Genomic DNA, 14,587 nt, shown 5'->3' on the forward strand with positions numbered 1-14,587 from the left:
AGAAAATGTTTACATTAACCCTTACTCCAAATTCCATGCTCTTTTTCAAAAGTCATTAGAAGATTTCCCCAGGGCCAAATTACCTCCCATGTTCTTACAGCAAAGTCACTAAAAGCAAGTACAACAAATTTATTCTATTGCATAGCATCATTGTATTGCGCTTTTGTTTTCTAAAACGTCTCAATCTCTGCTGGTCTGTCAGACTAAGAAGCAACTTTTAAAGTCTGATGTATTGATACTTGACACTAACTAGCCTGACAGAAAAGGAAAAATAAGAAGCTGACCACCAATACCATGGTGTTCTATAAAGCATTCTGCCAATTTACATTGTTTACTTAAAAAGCAAGTTTCAAGGCTTGCAGAGTTTTACTTTATTATTGGATGTATGATCATCCTGGTTTCTCTAAATTTGCTACCTTTTCTCTCAGTTCTTCAGCTGTGTGGCTGGGGGGTGGCTTGTGGCTGTTGCTTTCTGTGAGCGTGTTTCTAAAACTCATTCTCTTAACTTTTCATCTTCTATTCAAATGTCAGCGATACACATAGAGAAAGGGAATACCAGATGCCTTGTAGATCTAGTGAGAGTTGCTTGGGGGGAGAATCTTTGAGTCTCTGTAGTGCTTGTCTTGCAGAGTGGGAGACTGAGCCTAAATTTAAATTCAAGCCTCCAAAAGAATTCAGCTTGTTAGTTTTTCTGATACACATGAGCTATTTTGGAAATAATTCCAAAACTCCCGTCACCTCCAGTCGTACCTTAAAAAAAATCATGTAAAGAAGTCAAGCTCAGCTCTCCATGAAGGTTTTCTGTTGACTGGGTATCACTTCCCCGTTGAATGGGTGATTCCTACAGAGCAGGAAGAGATTTGTGACAGGATGGAGTGGAAACTGGGGTATCCCTTGTTTATATTGCCCTAAATTGCTGCAAATACCATGTGATGGTGAGAGCTTCCTTTAGCACTGCAATCAGAAACTATGAAAATTATGTCTCTTCTGGGCTGTGACTGATAGACTGTGCTAATTCACATAAAGCCAGCCTAGTTTAAGTAAAAGTTCTAATTTAATACTTTAGACTAGTAGCTTAATATAGGGACTTTTTCCTTCATTCTGTAAGACAATGCCATGAAAGATTACTGTTAAACCCAGATGAGCTGACGTGGGTGCACCTCTTGGTATTTTTTGTCTTGCTGTAACAACCTGATGAGATAGCACTACTAAGATAGGAGCTTTCTGAGAAAGCTCTCATGAGGTGCCTAAGCTTATAGCTGTGTAAACAAGGTGTTTCAAGATCATTCTGTAGCAGTCTGCTTCCCAGTGAGCAGGACAGTTTGCATCACTGGTTCATCTATAGGAGGCTTCTAGGGCTTTTCCTTTATTTCCTAGTCTTTAAAAAGAATCTAGGGTTGCCAGGTCTCTGAATTTGGTGTACCCACTCAGCCATTGTAATGACATAGACAAGTTTAGTATCCTTGGTTTTGGTGTCAGTTGTTTCCTGTATCATGTGCTCATAGGTTATTTTATGTATTAATGTAGTTGCAGCTTGGGGCACCTAAGCTGGATGCCCACTGTAGTATGAATTTTCTTCTTCCCCCCCATTAGGCCTGGTATTTAGAGTTGGTAACACACAATATATATATGTTTACCTTACCTCATAAGGACTTGTGCAGAGGGTCTGAGTGAGGTGAGCTAATCAGGAACTATACCCTTTAGCTTCATAATGAATAAGTAATTCAGCAGCAACCATTATTCTTAACATTCAAACGCCACCATAATCTGTCCTAACTTTTGTGTATAAACAAACCCTTATGAGTCTTATCTTCAAGAGCAACTTAGGAAAATTCAGAGGGATCAGAGCTGTGTAGTGAATGCACATAAAGGAGTAAGTTATGGGCCACTATGGTTCTGAAAGTGTGCGCCTGCTCAAGAATTGGATGCATATAAAGTCATTAACCTAACCTCTGAATTTGATTCCTAATTTTTTGTGTGTCTCTGGGTAGATAAGTCCTCTGTTCAACAAAAAGGGATAATCATAATGCAAAACAAATGGTAGTTGAGTAAGTATTTACCCTCAGGAGTTTGTTTCTTTCCATTAAAACCCAGTACAGACACTTTGGGACTCTGCTCAGCTTTCCATTGCAGCCAAATTCATAGTCCACAAACAGGAAATAAAACTATCACAGAGATGAGGTCTTCTAACAGTCCCTGAAACAGTAGATCAGGCAGAATCATTGATGAGGGCACCTATTTAAGTGTTACTTTATTCTGAGGCCCTAAGCCTAAATTTCAGATGTTATGTCATGCAGCTTGCAAAAAAAGGCTGGAGAGTCTAGGGACACTACCCAACAAAGTTAGAAATGCAGTTACAGAAACCCCAGCCCCCTGGTATTCTAATTAGCCTGCCATGGTTTTTCCCTCACCATTAAATGCTGATGTATATAATGACAGAAAGTGTGGCTTTATAATGGCTTCAGTGAAATGAAGAAATTCATAGTAACTTTATTTAAACATAGCTTAAGTAGACAACCCAAATATTTAAAATAACTTTAGAAATAACATTCCAGCTACATACTTATCTATCTGCTTAGTGCTGACAATACACAAACAATTAATTTCTTCCACAATTTCTTTTTTTGAGCTAAATGATGAATGTTCAGAAGTCAGGATCTAGTGTTTGTGTGTGTTCATACCTAAGTTAAATTGGCTTGGTTCCCTCTTCTTAAGGGATGTTTGGTTCCCTCTTCTTAAGCAGGCTAATTGTACCACTTAGTTAAGGAGCCACAATGTATTTGGAAAAAAATCAAACCTTTAAACACATCCCTGTCTGTAGGCTGACCAAACTGCCTTTAAAATATTATCTATTCTGACTGAAAAATTTTGGCAAACAATATGCCTGGGCCAGTGCTTATGGCACTGGAATGACTGGAGCTTTTCTCTCCTAATCCAATTATCATTAAAAGCTGCTGTGGCAGTAAGATATGGGGAACAGCTAATGCTGAAGCATTTGGAAAGCTAGTAGCTGTATGCAGGGACAGGTTCTTAGTGGGAGAGGAAGAATGGGGTGCTAAGATGGCTCCAGGGATCTCTCCTTTGTGCCTGCTCTAGCAGCTCCTGCTGCAGGGTGTGTGCATGCACAGTCTGCTCGTGCTGACATCCAGCCCTCCCTTCCCATGGCAGCTGCAGGCAGCCCCAGCCCTGAGCTCATCCACCAGGGCTCTTCTACACACAGCCCTGCACAGGGGTTATTCTGAAATAGCTGCACTTAAGTGTGCAGAGCTCTGTGTGTGGGTGCTACCTTTGTATCTTGCAATAAGCATAAACTGTTCCAGCCCGACTTAAACAAGAAGGATACTCTGGAGCAAGAAGTTCTGCGCTCTGGGACTTGGGACTAGCCAGTGCCTTTGGAATGCCTGTCACACTGCCATTTCCATCAACCATCACATCTAAACAAGCCCTCAGAAGATAATTACAAACTTTCATTCGGATGCAAGCACTTAAGATACAGATAAGCAAAGTTAGCTTAAACTTGTTCTATTTTCTTAACAGGCAAGTGCATTTGGATCCATGTTTAGAACAAATGTTACTCAATACAAGTTAGGTCTCTACACAGATCAGTAGTTAATGGGCAAACGGAAGCATCCCACAGTGATTAAGGATGTTAGCTTATCCTGCTGTGCTGAGAGCCAGGAATATTGACCTCTGCACTGTTTTAGAAGAGCTTCTCCCTACTTAAACCTTTGGCATGTGAGGTAAGGAGTTATATGTCAACAGTAGGATTGGAGCAGCAGGTGGAATTAAGGTCTCCCAAATATCTCCAAATCTAGCTAGTGTCAGTGCTCTTCATTTTATTGGTGTCTTCAGAGGTCTCACCATCAAGTCTTGTCTCGTGGCTCCTATTAATTCACCACGGTGGCAGCAGTGGGAGCCTTCATGCAGATACAGCTCCAAGGGCCCGGTATCTCCTCAAGACCTCTGCTTTCCCAGGGCTTGCCTGTGAGCTGCAGTGCTTGAAATGCTGAGGATTGCCAGCTTCTTATCCAGCAAGTCCTCACCATGGTGGAAAACAAGCATAAGGCAGATGGGACCAAGACTTCCATTGGAGACATCAGAAACTAGAACAGTCCAGCAAAAGTATTGACATGTGGATTTCCTCATCTTTTGTATCCACAATCCAAACAACCTGATAAAGAAATGCCAGCTTTTCTCTGCTTGCAGTGACTCTAAACAATGATAATGTAAACTGTATTTTATTTTTGAATTACAGAAGTGATCACTTGTTCAGTTCTTTAAAAATTTTGACATTAAAACTAAACATCATGTAATACATCATCTGTTAGCATGTGAAAAATAATGTACTCCATTAGTCCCAGGACTAACCTGGGAATTTTGGAGAAATACTAGAATGGTTCTGAAAATCCAGGTTATTCAAGCAGTCATTCAGTCTCTTTTACATTTTTATTTTGTGTCAGAAACTAGAAAAAGTGAAGCAATTAGAAGATGTATAGTTGTTCTTACTAGATAGGATAACAAACTAAGTAACAACAGGCCTATGAAGAGTTTATAAGCTTTGGGAGTATGTTTTAAAAATAATTTTAACTATATTTTAATATGGAATCCTTATTTATAAGCAGAGCATTTCTGAGCCACAGCTGTTGGTAGATGGTGTTTTCTCAAGGAAATAACTCATTTCTCCTTTGCTTGAAGGGAACAGTAGTAACTTTCACCGAGCCACAGTCCAGGCCAGGTTGAGGCTGGGACTGAGATGGGGACAAGGACCAGAACATAATTTGTCCCCAAGTTCTTCATACCTGGAAAAGATGCTAACTTTTAACTGAAATTATTGCCTAGACTTGGAGGTAGTTCTTCCCAGAGTCTCCAACAAGCAGCTTTTACCTTTTTGGTATTATAAATATTTGCAGTCCCCTGTGGAGGTTCTCCTCTGAAGACCTAGAGCACCTAATAAGAGCAGTCAGGTCAGCCAAGGTAACCCCTTTTTACTGAAGGGACAAAATTGCACATGAAATTCCTCAACCCTTGAGCTTGTGGGACCCAGGTTTCTTGTTTTCTAAAAAACCTGCAAATTTTAATTTTTTTTTCCTTCCCCCAATGCTTGAATGATCAGATGTGGAGATCCTGTCAGTGTTCCTGGGATTCACCTTGGGAAGTCAAGCCTTTGTTACTAAATATTTGGAAACGGACCTAAAATTATACTCTCACTGGGGACTCATAACACAATCTGCTGCCTTAAAACTTCTTACACGAAACAGCTTGTGGGACTGGGATGGCTGGGAAGCGGAGAAACTAATACGGCACTCTGGGCCAGAGGGAGCAAGGCAGAGCAAAAGCTAAAGCCCCACTGGGAAATTCATTAACCGCAGCTCCTACAGCTGCTGTAACTTCCTGCTCTGTCACTGTCTGGAGCTTTTCCTCGAGTCTCACTCCCTGAAGACAATTCCAGTGTCCTGGTCAGGATTCTGAGCTTTCTCACCTGCCGAGGTGCTGCAGCCTGGCCTCCTCTTCCTGCCGGGGCTGCCAGCTCTGGTCCCAGGGGACCGGGAACCCAATTGCATGGGCAGTGTTGGAGCTCCCCATCTGTCGTGTGATTTTCACCGGGGGAAGTTTTTCACCATCATCTTTGTGATTTTGCTTCTCTCCCAGCCTACACCAGGAAGATTCAAGTGCCCTCAACAAAGCAGGAGAGAGAGCTACCACTTGCAGTCTGGTCCATGCATGGAGGTGATTTTTCAGGCCCAGCCTTCTAAGCTAGAGAAGTTGTCCCTCAAGCCTCTGTGCTGCATTGCCCACCTAGAGCCCTATGAAAATGTCTTTAGTCCTGGAAAAGTCAAACGTGGAGACACAGGCAAGGAGCACATATCTGCAGGGAGCTCCCGTGCCCATGGGCAGTAATTTTCTGTCAAGAACATTTGACTTCTTCCAAGGCAGGAGCTTGTTGCAATGCATCACTATCAAACAGGAAGGAACCACACATGGGAGAATCTCACCTATTAAAGAGGACCAAGCAATGCATTGGTTGCTGAAACCTGGCAACAAGTCCTGCCCAGCTTCACCAGTACCCTGGTCTCTGAATGGCACATCATGCCCAGTTTTGCCATCAGCCATGTGAGGTGGCACCCTTGAGGAATGGTTCCAGATCAAATTAAGTCTTTCCATGTAGGAAATGTGATTGAAGTTCTTTCACCCATCAAGGTTGTTAGGCCAGAACTGGCATTTGAAGCCATCGAGGCAGGGTCCCGTTAAAATCAGCAGGACTTGCTGTAGTTGGTCACTTTCTCTGATGAAGCAGCCATTGCTTGTGTGCCAGCAGCAGAACAAACTGGAAGGATTTCTCTTGTGCTCTATAAATATCCATGTTCAGCAGCCTGGCAGCTGTCTGGACTAGATAAATTGTTGACTTTCCACCTGGTGTCCTGTGAAGGGTTCCTACTGCTGTAGTGTCATATAGCTTTGCCTCTCCTGTGCCAGTGCTGAATTCCCTGACTCATGGAAATCCAGCCATGAGTACTGGCTGCAGCTGAGAGCTGGTGAAGGACAACTAAGATGTAGAGGGAAGAAAAGCATAAAGGCTTGTAGGAGACTCTTCTCAAACAGAGCTGTGTAGTAGCAGTACTGTGACATTAAATCATTGTCTACTGTTCTTTTGAGTGTTCCACTGGTTTGTTCCAGCTACAGATTCCTGGCAAAAATTATTTGTTCTCACACATTACTTAAAAAAACATTATTTGCATTCTATCTTAACTCCAGCATCTTTTTTTTTTTTTTTTTTTTTTTTTTTTTTGTGCAAATCCTTGCTGCATGTGTACCTCTGCCTTCTTCCTTAGACAGTCATGCTGTGTTAGGTCAAACCACAGATTTTCAAACCAATCTGTCTTTGAGTTTTTAGCTTGACTCACTTGGACACTCCATTTAACTTCTAAATCTGCTTCACATGACAGTTCTGTATATCTCTAAGCAGTGAGTGTGCTTGCAAAGATTATTAGCAAGCACACATGCAAAGGAAACTGGCATTTGAAAACCATACTTGAGCACAGAGAAACAGAATTTTATAGCTGTCTACAATGCATGAAAAGCAGATCCAGCAAACAAATACCCCCCTAGTTCTTAAATCTGTATTTTGAACTGACTTTCAACCAGGTGTTTCCACTTTAATTTGATCCCAGGCATTCCTAGAGGTGATGTAAGATCCAGATCCACAAGGTAATAATGAAGTCAAGAGTTGAAAAATTATCAAGGCCTAATCTGGCAATTTAGTCCCTTGTAAATCATTGTGGTTAGTTATTGCAAAGCCCTTCTTACCAACCAAGTTCTCTTGAGGGTTTGCGTTAACTTCACCACCTGTTTGACTGTCAAAGAGATAAATTTCCTTGAAGGGAATCTCCCACTCCTGACTTTATTTATGTCAGGGGTGGGGGGAAGAGGATAGATTGACTGGGAAACTTCAGCGACAAGGGTCTACATGTGCTGAATCAGGGATTGATGCAAGTCACTCACTCTGTTTGATATTACACATAAGGTCCCAAAATGAAGCCTAGAATTAAGAAGCTCAGCTGACCTCTTTGCTGGATGAAAAGCTCTAATGAAATATAGACAATTTATGCTTTTTCTTCTTTTTTCTATTTTTTAATAATCAGATGCAAAAGCCAAAAATCACATCAGTAATTCTGTAACCCAATACTTCATGTTTTTCAGAGCACTTGTGCATTCAACATCTCAGTAGCTAATACCCAAAAAGTCCCTTAATGAGTTTGTAAAAGATCTACTGGGAAATAAACAAAAAAACAGAATAATAAAAATAGATCAGTGGGATGGAGCCTTCTGTTAACTTTCTGGGTTGCAGGAGCAAACCATGAGTTAACTTGTAAGCTCTGACATGTGTTAATGAACTGAGTAGCCTGTGTCTTGAATCAAAGATAAAGCAAAATACTTTCACGAGATCAAGCTAGAGGCTGTTACACAAAGTATAAGCTCAAATTGCTGCTCAGGGTTTTTCGTTTTTTCATTCTTTTAAGAAAATCCTTTGAAATTACTGAAACTTGAGTGGACTAGAAGTAAAGAATGAAAAAGATATTTTAGGTTTTAAATCTGATATTTTCTCACAGAGCAGTTGTTTATGGCTGCATTTTCTAGAGTTTCCTCTGTTTGAAATGGTAGAGCTTCTAGTTTGGGCTTTGTAGTGAGGGGTTTTGGGTATGGATACACATGTGCCATAGCTCTCATCTTTGCCTCCTCTCTTTCAGCCCCCCCAGTCAGCATCCAGAATCCATGGCTTATTTTGTGTGAAATCTTCCCAGTGGCAAGCAGTTTGCTACTGCTCACAGCAGTTTTCCATACATGTCTCATAAGTGACACTACATTAAACCCAGTCAATCGATGCTGCCTCTGCTAAACGGCGAGGAAACAGCTTCCACTGCTTCCCTACCCCATCAGTGCTCCCCACCACACAAAGCAACCAGTGTGAAAAAACCTTTTACCTGAATTTAGACAGTGTCACATTTCCTTGGCTCTTTAGGGGTGCTTTTTTGTTGTTCTGTACTCTTGGAGACTGCTGGCAGCAGTGGAAGGGAGGCTGTACCTCCACTGGCATGAGGGTAGAGAACTCCTTGTTCCTCCAGGCTGGTTTACCTGCCAAGGCAGTGAGAGCAACCAACAAGCTGCTCTTTATCAACAGGGTTTTTCAAAGATTTATGAGAATATGTAGGGTTGGGAGGGGGTGGAGGGACATCCTTTCAGCCACAAACAAGATCTGTATTGAGAGATGTAAACTAAGGAACTACTCAATAGAGGTAAACCTGCAGAGCTCTGGAAGATGCCATGAATAAAGCTGGGAATAAAAATGCATCTGAAGAAACTGGAAAAAGTAAGTAAGATGATACAGAGTTTAGGGAATACTCAGGATATGATTCAGAGATTTTTTTTTTTCAGGGTGAGAATCCTATATGTTCTTTATGATCAACTGTATTGTGGGTGATGCCAGGGCTGGGGTCTTCAGCTCTCTGTGTCCTGCTCTCCCCAGTGTGAAATGGGGGAGAGGGACAGAACCAGAACTGAAGCTCTAAAACACAACTTTTGGGGGCACTGGAAATGTCTCCATGTAGATAAAAGCCTTTCTAGCTCACTGGGAACATAGTGTTAATTAAGCCATCATTGAAGTTATACTCTATACCCTAAATGGCCAGTGGCATTTTTGGAAAAGACTAAGTTTTAGGTCCCAAATCCCAACAGTCCACAGCCCAAAAGACCTTGGGCTGTTTACAAATCATTCACTGGGTTAAATCCATTACATTACTTTGATTATACTAATGTTACCCTTTTTTTGACCCAAACTTTAGCCAAAAATGCGGAGCTGCAGGTGTTGCATGGGAAACAGAAGATGGAGTCAGCTGTCTCTCTGAGACAATCCTGTTTACTTTAAAAAAAAATTCAGAAACTATCCTTTCTCTGGAGGTCTCAAGCTGCAGGTGACAGTCCTTTTGCTCCCTGTTTCACATTGCTGTCAGCCAGTGCTCCGTTTGGGATACTGCCTCTCCCCAGGCTTTTCTGAGAATCACATGTCTGGACAAATTTAGCAATGCAGGAACCACCCAGGCAACATAGGAAGTGGTATGACACTGTAGCCTGTATTTGAGGAGTCTTGGAAATGCATTTTTTAGACTGCCTTGTCACTGAGATAAAAATTAAAATATTGAATAAGCGACCAGAATTCAGCTGCTTTCCAGGCAAGTCCCAGCACATTCAGCTGTGGGGCCACGGTCCAGTCCATGCTGCCTCATTTGTTTCTGGCTCAGCTTCAGCTAAGGGAGGTTCTGAGGAGCTACATGGTGGGAAAGGTCCTGTTGCAGACAGGGGTGGCACAGCTCTGGCTAATGCTTCCTTCTTCAGTCAGAACATTTCAGGTTTGTTTCCTAGAAGAAAGACCTACTCTTTGTCAGGAACCCAGTTTTCTTCTTTCTGTTTTTAGCCTAAGGGCCAAATGAGCATTCAGAGCAAGCTGGGATGGGACATCTTTCTGCCCAAGGAAAAAAGTGGGTGGATAGAAGGGTTTGCAGTTTTGATTTCTTGCTCTTTGCAAAAGCCAGACTTGTAAGCCTTTTCTTTTGTGTGACTAGAGATCTTTCAATTTCCAAATGTAGAGCAGCTCAGGCAACCAGATGTGCACAGCTCCCTGACAAATTGCTGACTGCAGCAGCAGATAAACAGTCAGGTCTGTGTGGTCATACGTTGTCCTGTGTCCAGGCTGCTCAGCTCAAGCAAATGTGGGTTGGCTTTAAACTCTCATCTCCTGTCTTTAGCCCCTACATCCTTCCTTTGCCTTCATCAGCAAACTGGAATTAGCTGTATCCTCTACTGACTTGGGCAGGTGGCAGGTGAAGTGTGTGGGACATTGTTGATAGACAGTGTATTTGTGTGTGTGAAAAATGATCACCTGATCTACAGCCAATTTCTCTCCACCGTGATGTGCCAGCTTTCAGTGAGATCCACCCTTTCACAGGAGAGCTGGGAGATTGCTCTGGCTTTTGTGGGCCAAGAGCTTAGGAGACACATGGGAAAACAGGGTAAGAGGGATGAGAGGCTGGGATGTGATGATCACTTTGGATGACTGGCCTTGACTGGCCAAGGTGACAGCAACCCAGGAGGACACAGCGGGCAGAGGGAACTGATAAGAGCAAGTGCCAGAGTGAATTGTGCAATGTGAAGAGTGCATTGACCCTAAGTGCAAGCCATCTCCTCAGACCTAAGTGTAAGAAAAGTGAACAGACTTGTGCAAGCAATTTATTCTGGCATTTCTTAACTGTTGAGTCCTTGGATCATTTCATTACAGAATCTTTCACTGTGTTGATAAGAACATATAAAACATAAACATGCTTAAGATATATTAAAATGAAAAAAATACACTAACACTTCAAAAATAACATTGGTCTTATAGAAAACTAATTAATATTTTCCCAATCTCTCTTTCTAATTGTTATCTTTCTGAAAAATGAGCAAGAAACTCTGTAAAAGATAAAGCTGAAAAAGAAAGAGCCAATGTAATCAGAGTTGCACAGAAATTTGGGGTTAAATCCCACTGGCTATTTTTAAAATATAACCCTATAGGGAGAAGATTTTGTGTGTTCAAAGGTATGAATTAAGACCATGTGAGACCAAACTCTGAATTTCCTGGCTCATGTCAGCCTAAGCCATTATAAAAAAGTGTGTATAGAGGTGTGGGCACTTACAATTCATGCCTTTCGGCTATCTGGGATACGCTTTCGTGTTATTCATATATGAAATTTAACAAAGAACTTGGAAGAATAAAGCCTGAAGACGTAAATTTTCAATTATAATTTGAATACACACACTTAGTTATGAGAAAACAGCCAAATCAACCAGTAATTTTCCAAACATGTGAGTTTAAGATGATTTACTGGCACTTGGGTGCGCGCACATGTACACACACAGTGTTGCTTGCATCCAGCTGTACAAGAAATCTCGGAAAATATCCCAGTCTGCTTTTCAGAATTACGGTAAGAAGAATGTGACACCCTCTGCCATTATGTTTGCTGCCAGTGATTCAGGCGGGGGTGGAGGGGGAGGGGGAAAGCTTTTGGCAGAACAGCTCAGGGTCCCCCTACACTTGAACTTTGAATAAGCAGTGACTGTATCTCCAGGAGAACTGTGGGTGTTAGAGCAGGACAGTGAGATAGAGCGAGAGTAAAAATACCTCAGCAGGGGTTTTCCTTCTGCTTTATGGAAAATGATGCAAACCCATTCGTGGGTTCCTTGTAATGGGAGTGAAAAGGGACACAGGATTATTTTTTCTTTGATTAAGGCAGACAGTGGTCATCATTCTTAGTCACAGCTATCTCACAGAGGCTGAGCAGCTCTTCTGTCTTCACCTGGCTTCATTGCTCATCCAGTGTCCTGGGAGACTATTCCCAACCAGATTTGAGAGGGCTGTTTGGATGAGAGGAGCTTTTAAAAACAAAGTCTGCTTCCTTGTGATTAATCCATTTCTGATTTCTGGAGCCATCTCCAGCCAGAAGTGTGGCTGATTCTACTTCTACTGATACTGCATCTACTGATAATGCATCTATCTATCTATCTATCTATCTATCTATCTATCTATCTATCTATCTATCTATCTATCTTGCTGATTTACCTTTGCCCTCAAGGAACAGCTCAAGAAATGTCTGAGAGAGTTGCAGCCTTTCCCATCATCTTCATCTATGCAGGACTACCTGAAAGTGAGGGTTAAAGGGCAGCACTGTCCTGGTACAATTTCAGGATCCCAGCCTTGGCTAAATCTGTGGGGCTCGGTGACCCCCCCTTCTGGGGCTTTGCTGGGGCAGAGCTTCTGCCCATCCCCACAGTGAGGGGCTTCACTGCAGCTGGGCTCCTCAGCAGTGTTTTCCCCCAAACAGCCTCCTGGGAGGAGCAGCAGAACCCCATCCTGCCCTGGCATCATTCTTGCATCCATCTGTGCTTGGGTCACTGGGAACACCCTGCTATTGCCGTCCCTGGAGTGTTTGAAATGAGGGTTAAGGAACCCCAGTGTGAAAGAAGAAATATTCATGTCTTAAAAATCAGAAAAAAAAAGTTGCTTCACAGATTACAGCCTGTGAGAAATGAAGGTTGCCTAGTGAAAAAACATAAATGCATTTACCTGGGCACTCCCAGGTGCACCTTGTTTAGACAATCAGCACCCACTGGGTCTTTCTGTTCTTCCTGAACTGTACTCACAATATAAACTTATTTTCCACATAGACTTTGTTGAAGATATGGGCACTTCAGGTGTGTCTATCTCATGTGTTATGACTAAAATCCACATTAGATCAGCTCATATAGCCTGCTGAAGTTTTTCCGCTGCCCTTAATGGTTGAGACCCACAGCTAGTATCTAAGAGCTTCCTTACTGTTTATAATTAAACTGTATCCCTGAAAATATTACTAAATCCTATCAAATTCTTCTCATATTTCCTTCCAAATCAACTCTACCCTTATGAGCTGAGAATTACGTATTATGCCTCATGGCAGGTTTTCAAATAACATACCAGAACTGTGTTTGCCACTTGCTAGCCCTAGTAAATTTGATATTTACTCTGTCATCAGCTAAAGTGTGTTGGGCTCCTGTTGTGTGACTTTGGGGATTTGCTGGGGTTTCTATAAAACACAGGCCAGCTGCAGCAGTGAAGGCAGTTCATTTTAATAAGCTAATAAATACATTTAATGACCCTCATTATGTCTCACAGTGATATCTGGTATTAAAGTGCAAGTGTTAGCCCGAGAAGAATGTAAAATAGAAAGTCCCCTGCTGAAATGGTGAAATCTGTGTGTGTGCATGTTTGTACACATAAACACACACACATACTCATATAAACCCACTGGAAGGTTCCTAGGGAAGATTGCTATGGCATTTATTTTTCATTAATTCTTGAGAGATTTCAGCTGTCTTTGCAGATTGAATGAAGAAAATATTTTAAGCTCTAGGAGAATAGGGTTGATTGGAGTCCTAGGAGAGACCTGCCCTAACAGGAAGGTAAGTGCTTGTTGGCCAGCAGGCACACAGCACCCAGGCTGTGCCACTGGTGGGTAATTCCCCAGAATAACTCCCCACGGGGCATCTTGTGCTTTCTATTAGACTGGGGCAGGAGGGTCTGAAATCCCACAACTTTGAACTGCAGTGGTGAAATTGGTCACCAAGCCTGCACTGGGTGTGTGCACCAAAAGGCTCCCCTTGGGGCTGACAGATCGGAAAACAAACCAGTTACCTTCATTTACACAGGCTGGAGATAACACCAGCAGTGCAGGCACCGAGTCTCCTCCACCCCGTGGAGCTGTTGGCTTTCTGGGCACTGTCCTAAAGGATGCCATAGATAATCCCGCAGGCCAACATCCTGGGGTGATCCTCCAGCCACCTGTGAGACTGTTCTGCCTTGATCTTGGGGAGGGGATGCCCTAAGGAGCATGGAGAAACTGGAGGTCCATGTATCTGCTTCCCTGCTCAGTATTTGCAGCCAAAAAGCCAAGGAGGGCTATGACTGTGTAGGGCAAAAGCCTGTGTGTGCCTGCACATTGTGTGGTGAACGCCATGGAGGACACAGCATCAGCAGGTACCCCAGACAGCTGCAATGAATCTCCTCCAGGGCTGGAACTGGCCAGGGCAAAACAGCACAGCCTCAGGAGGGACAGCATTACCCCCAAGGGATGTCTCCCCTGCTCAGACTGCTGTGGACTCAAGCACAGCACCAAGACTGCTGTTAGAAGGGTAGGGAGGTTTGGCACTTCAGGCTCAGTGGAGGCTATAAGGAGTTTTAAAAAATCCATTCCCCTGATCAGGTTTGTGAGGTTGGATGGATAAATTGAAAAGGGAGATGCTATATGGGGAAAACATTTGAAGTAATTAAATCAAAAAAGAACAATTTCTCATTTCAAAACAAATCTTCTGGTAATGTATGCAGCATTGGGTTGATGAATCAAAATATGCCAATCACTAGATCATCTGTACCCAAATGTCAGTATGTGCTCTAGGCACAGACATTTCTTTTTTTATGTACAGTATAGATAAACTCATGAATTAACAGGCTAGAATGAATTGGAGC

Source organism: Zonotrichia albicollis, chromosome 1 (assembly GCF_047830755.1).
Source record: "Zonotrichia albicollis isolate bZonAlb1 chromosome 1, bZonAlb1.hap1, whole genome shotgun sequence".
NCBI lineage: Eukaryota > Metazoa > Chordata > Aves > Passeriformes > Passerellidae > Zonotrichia > Zonotrichia albicollis.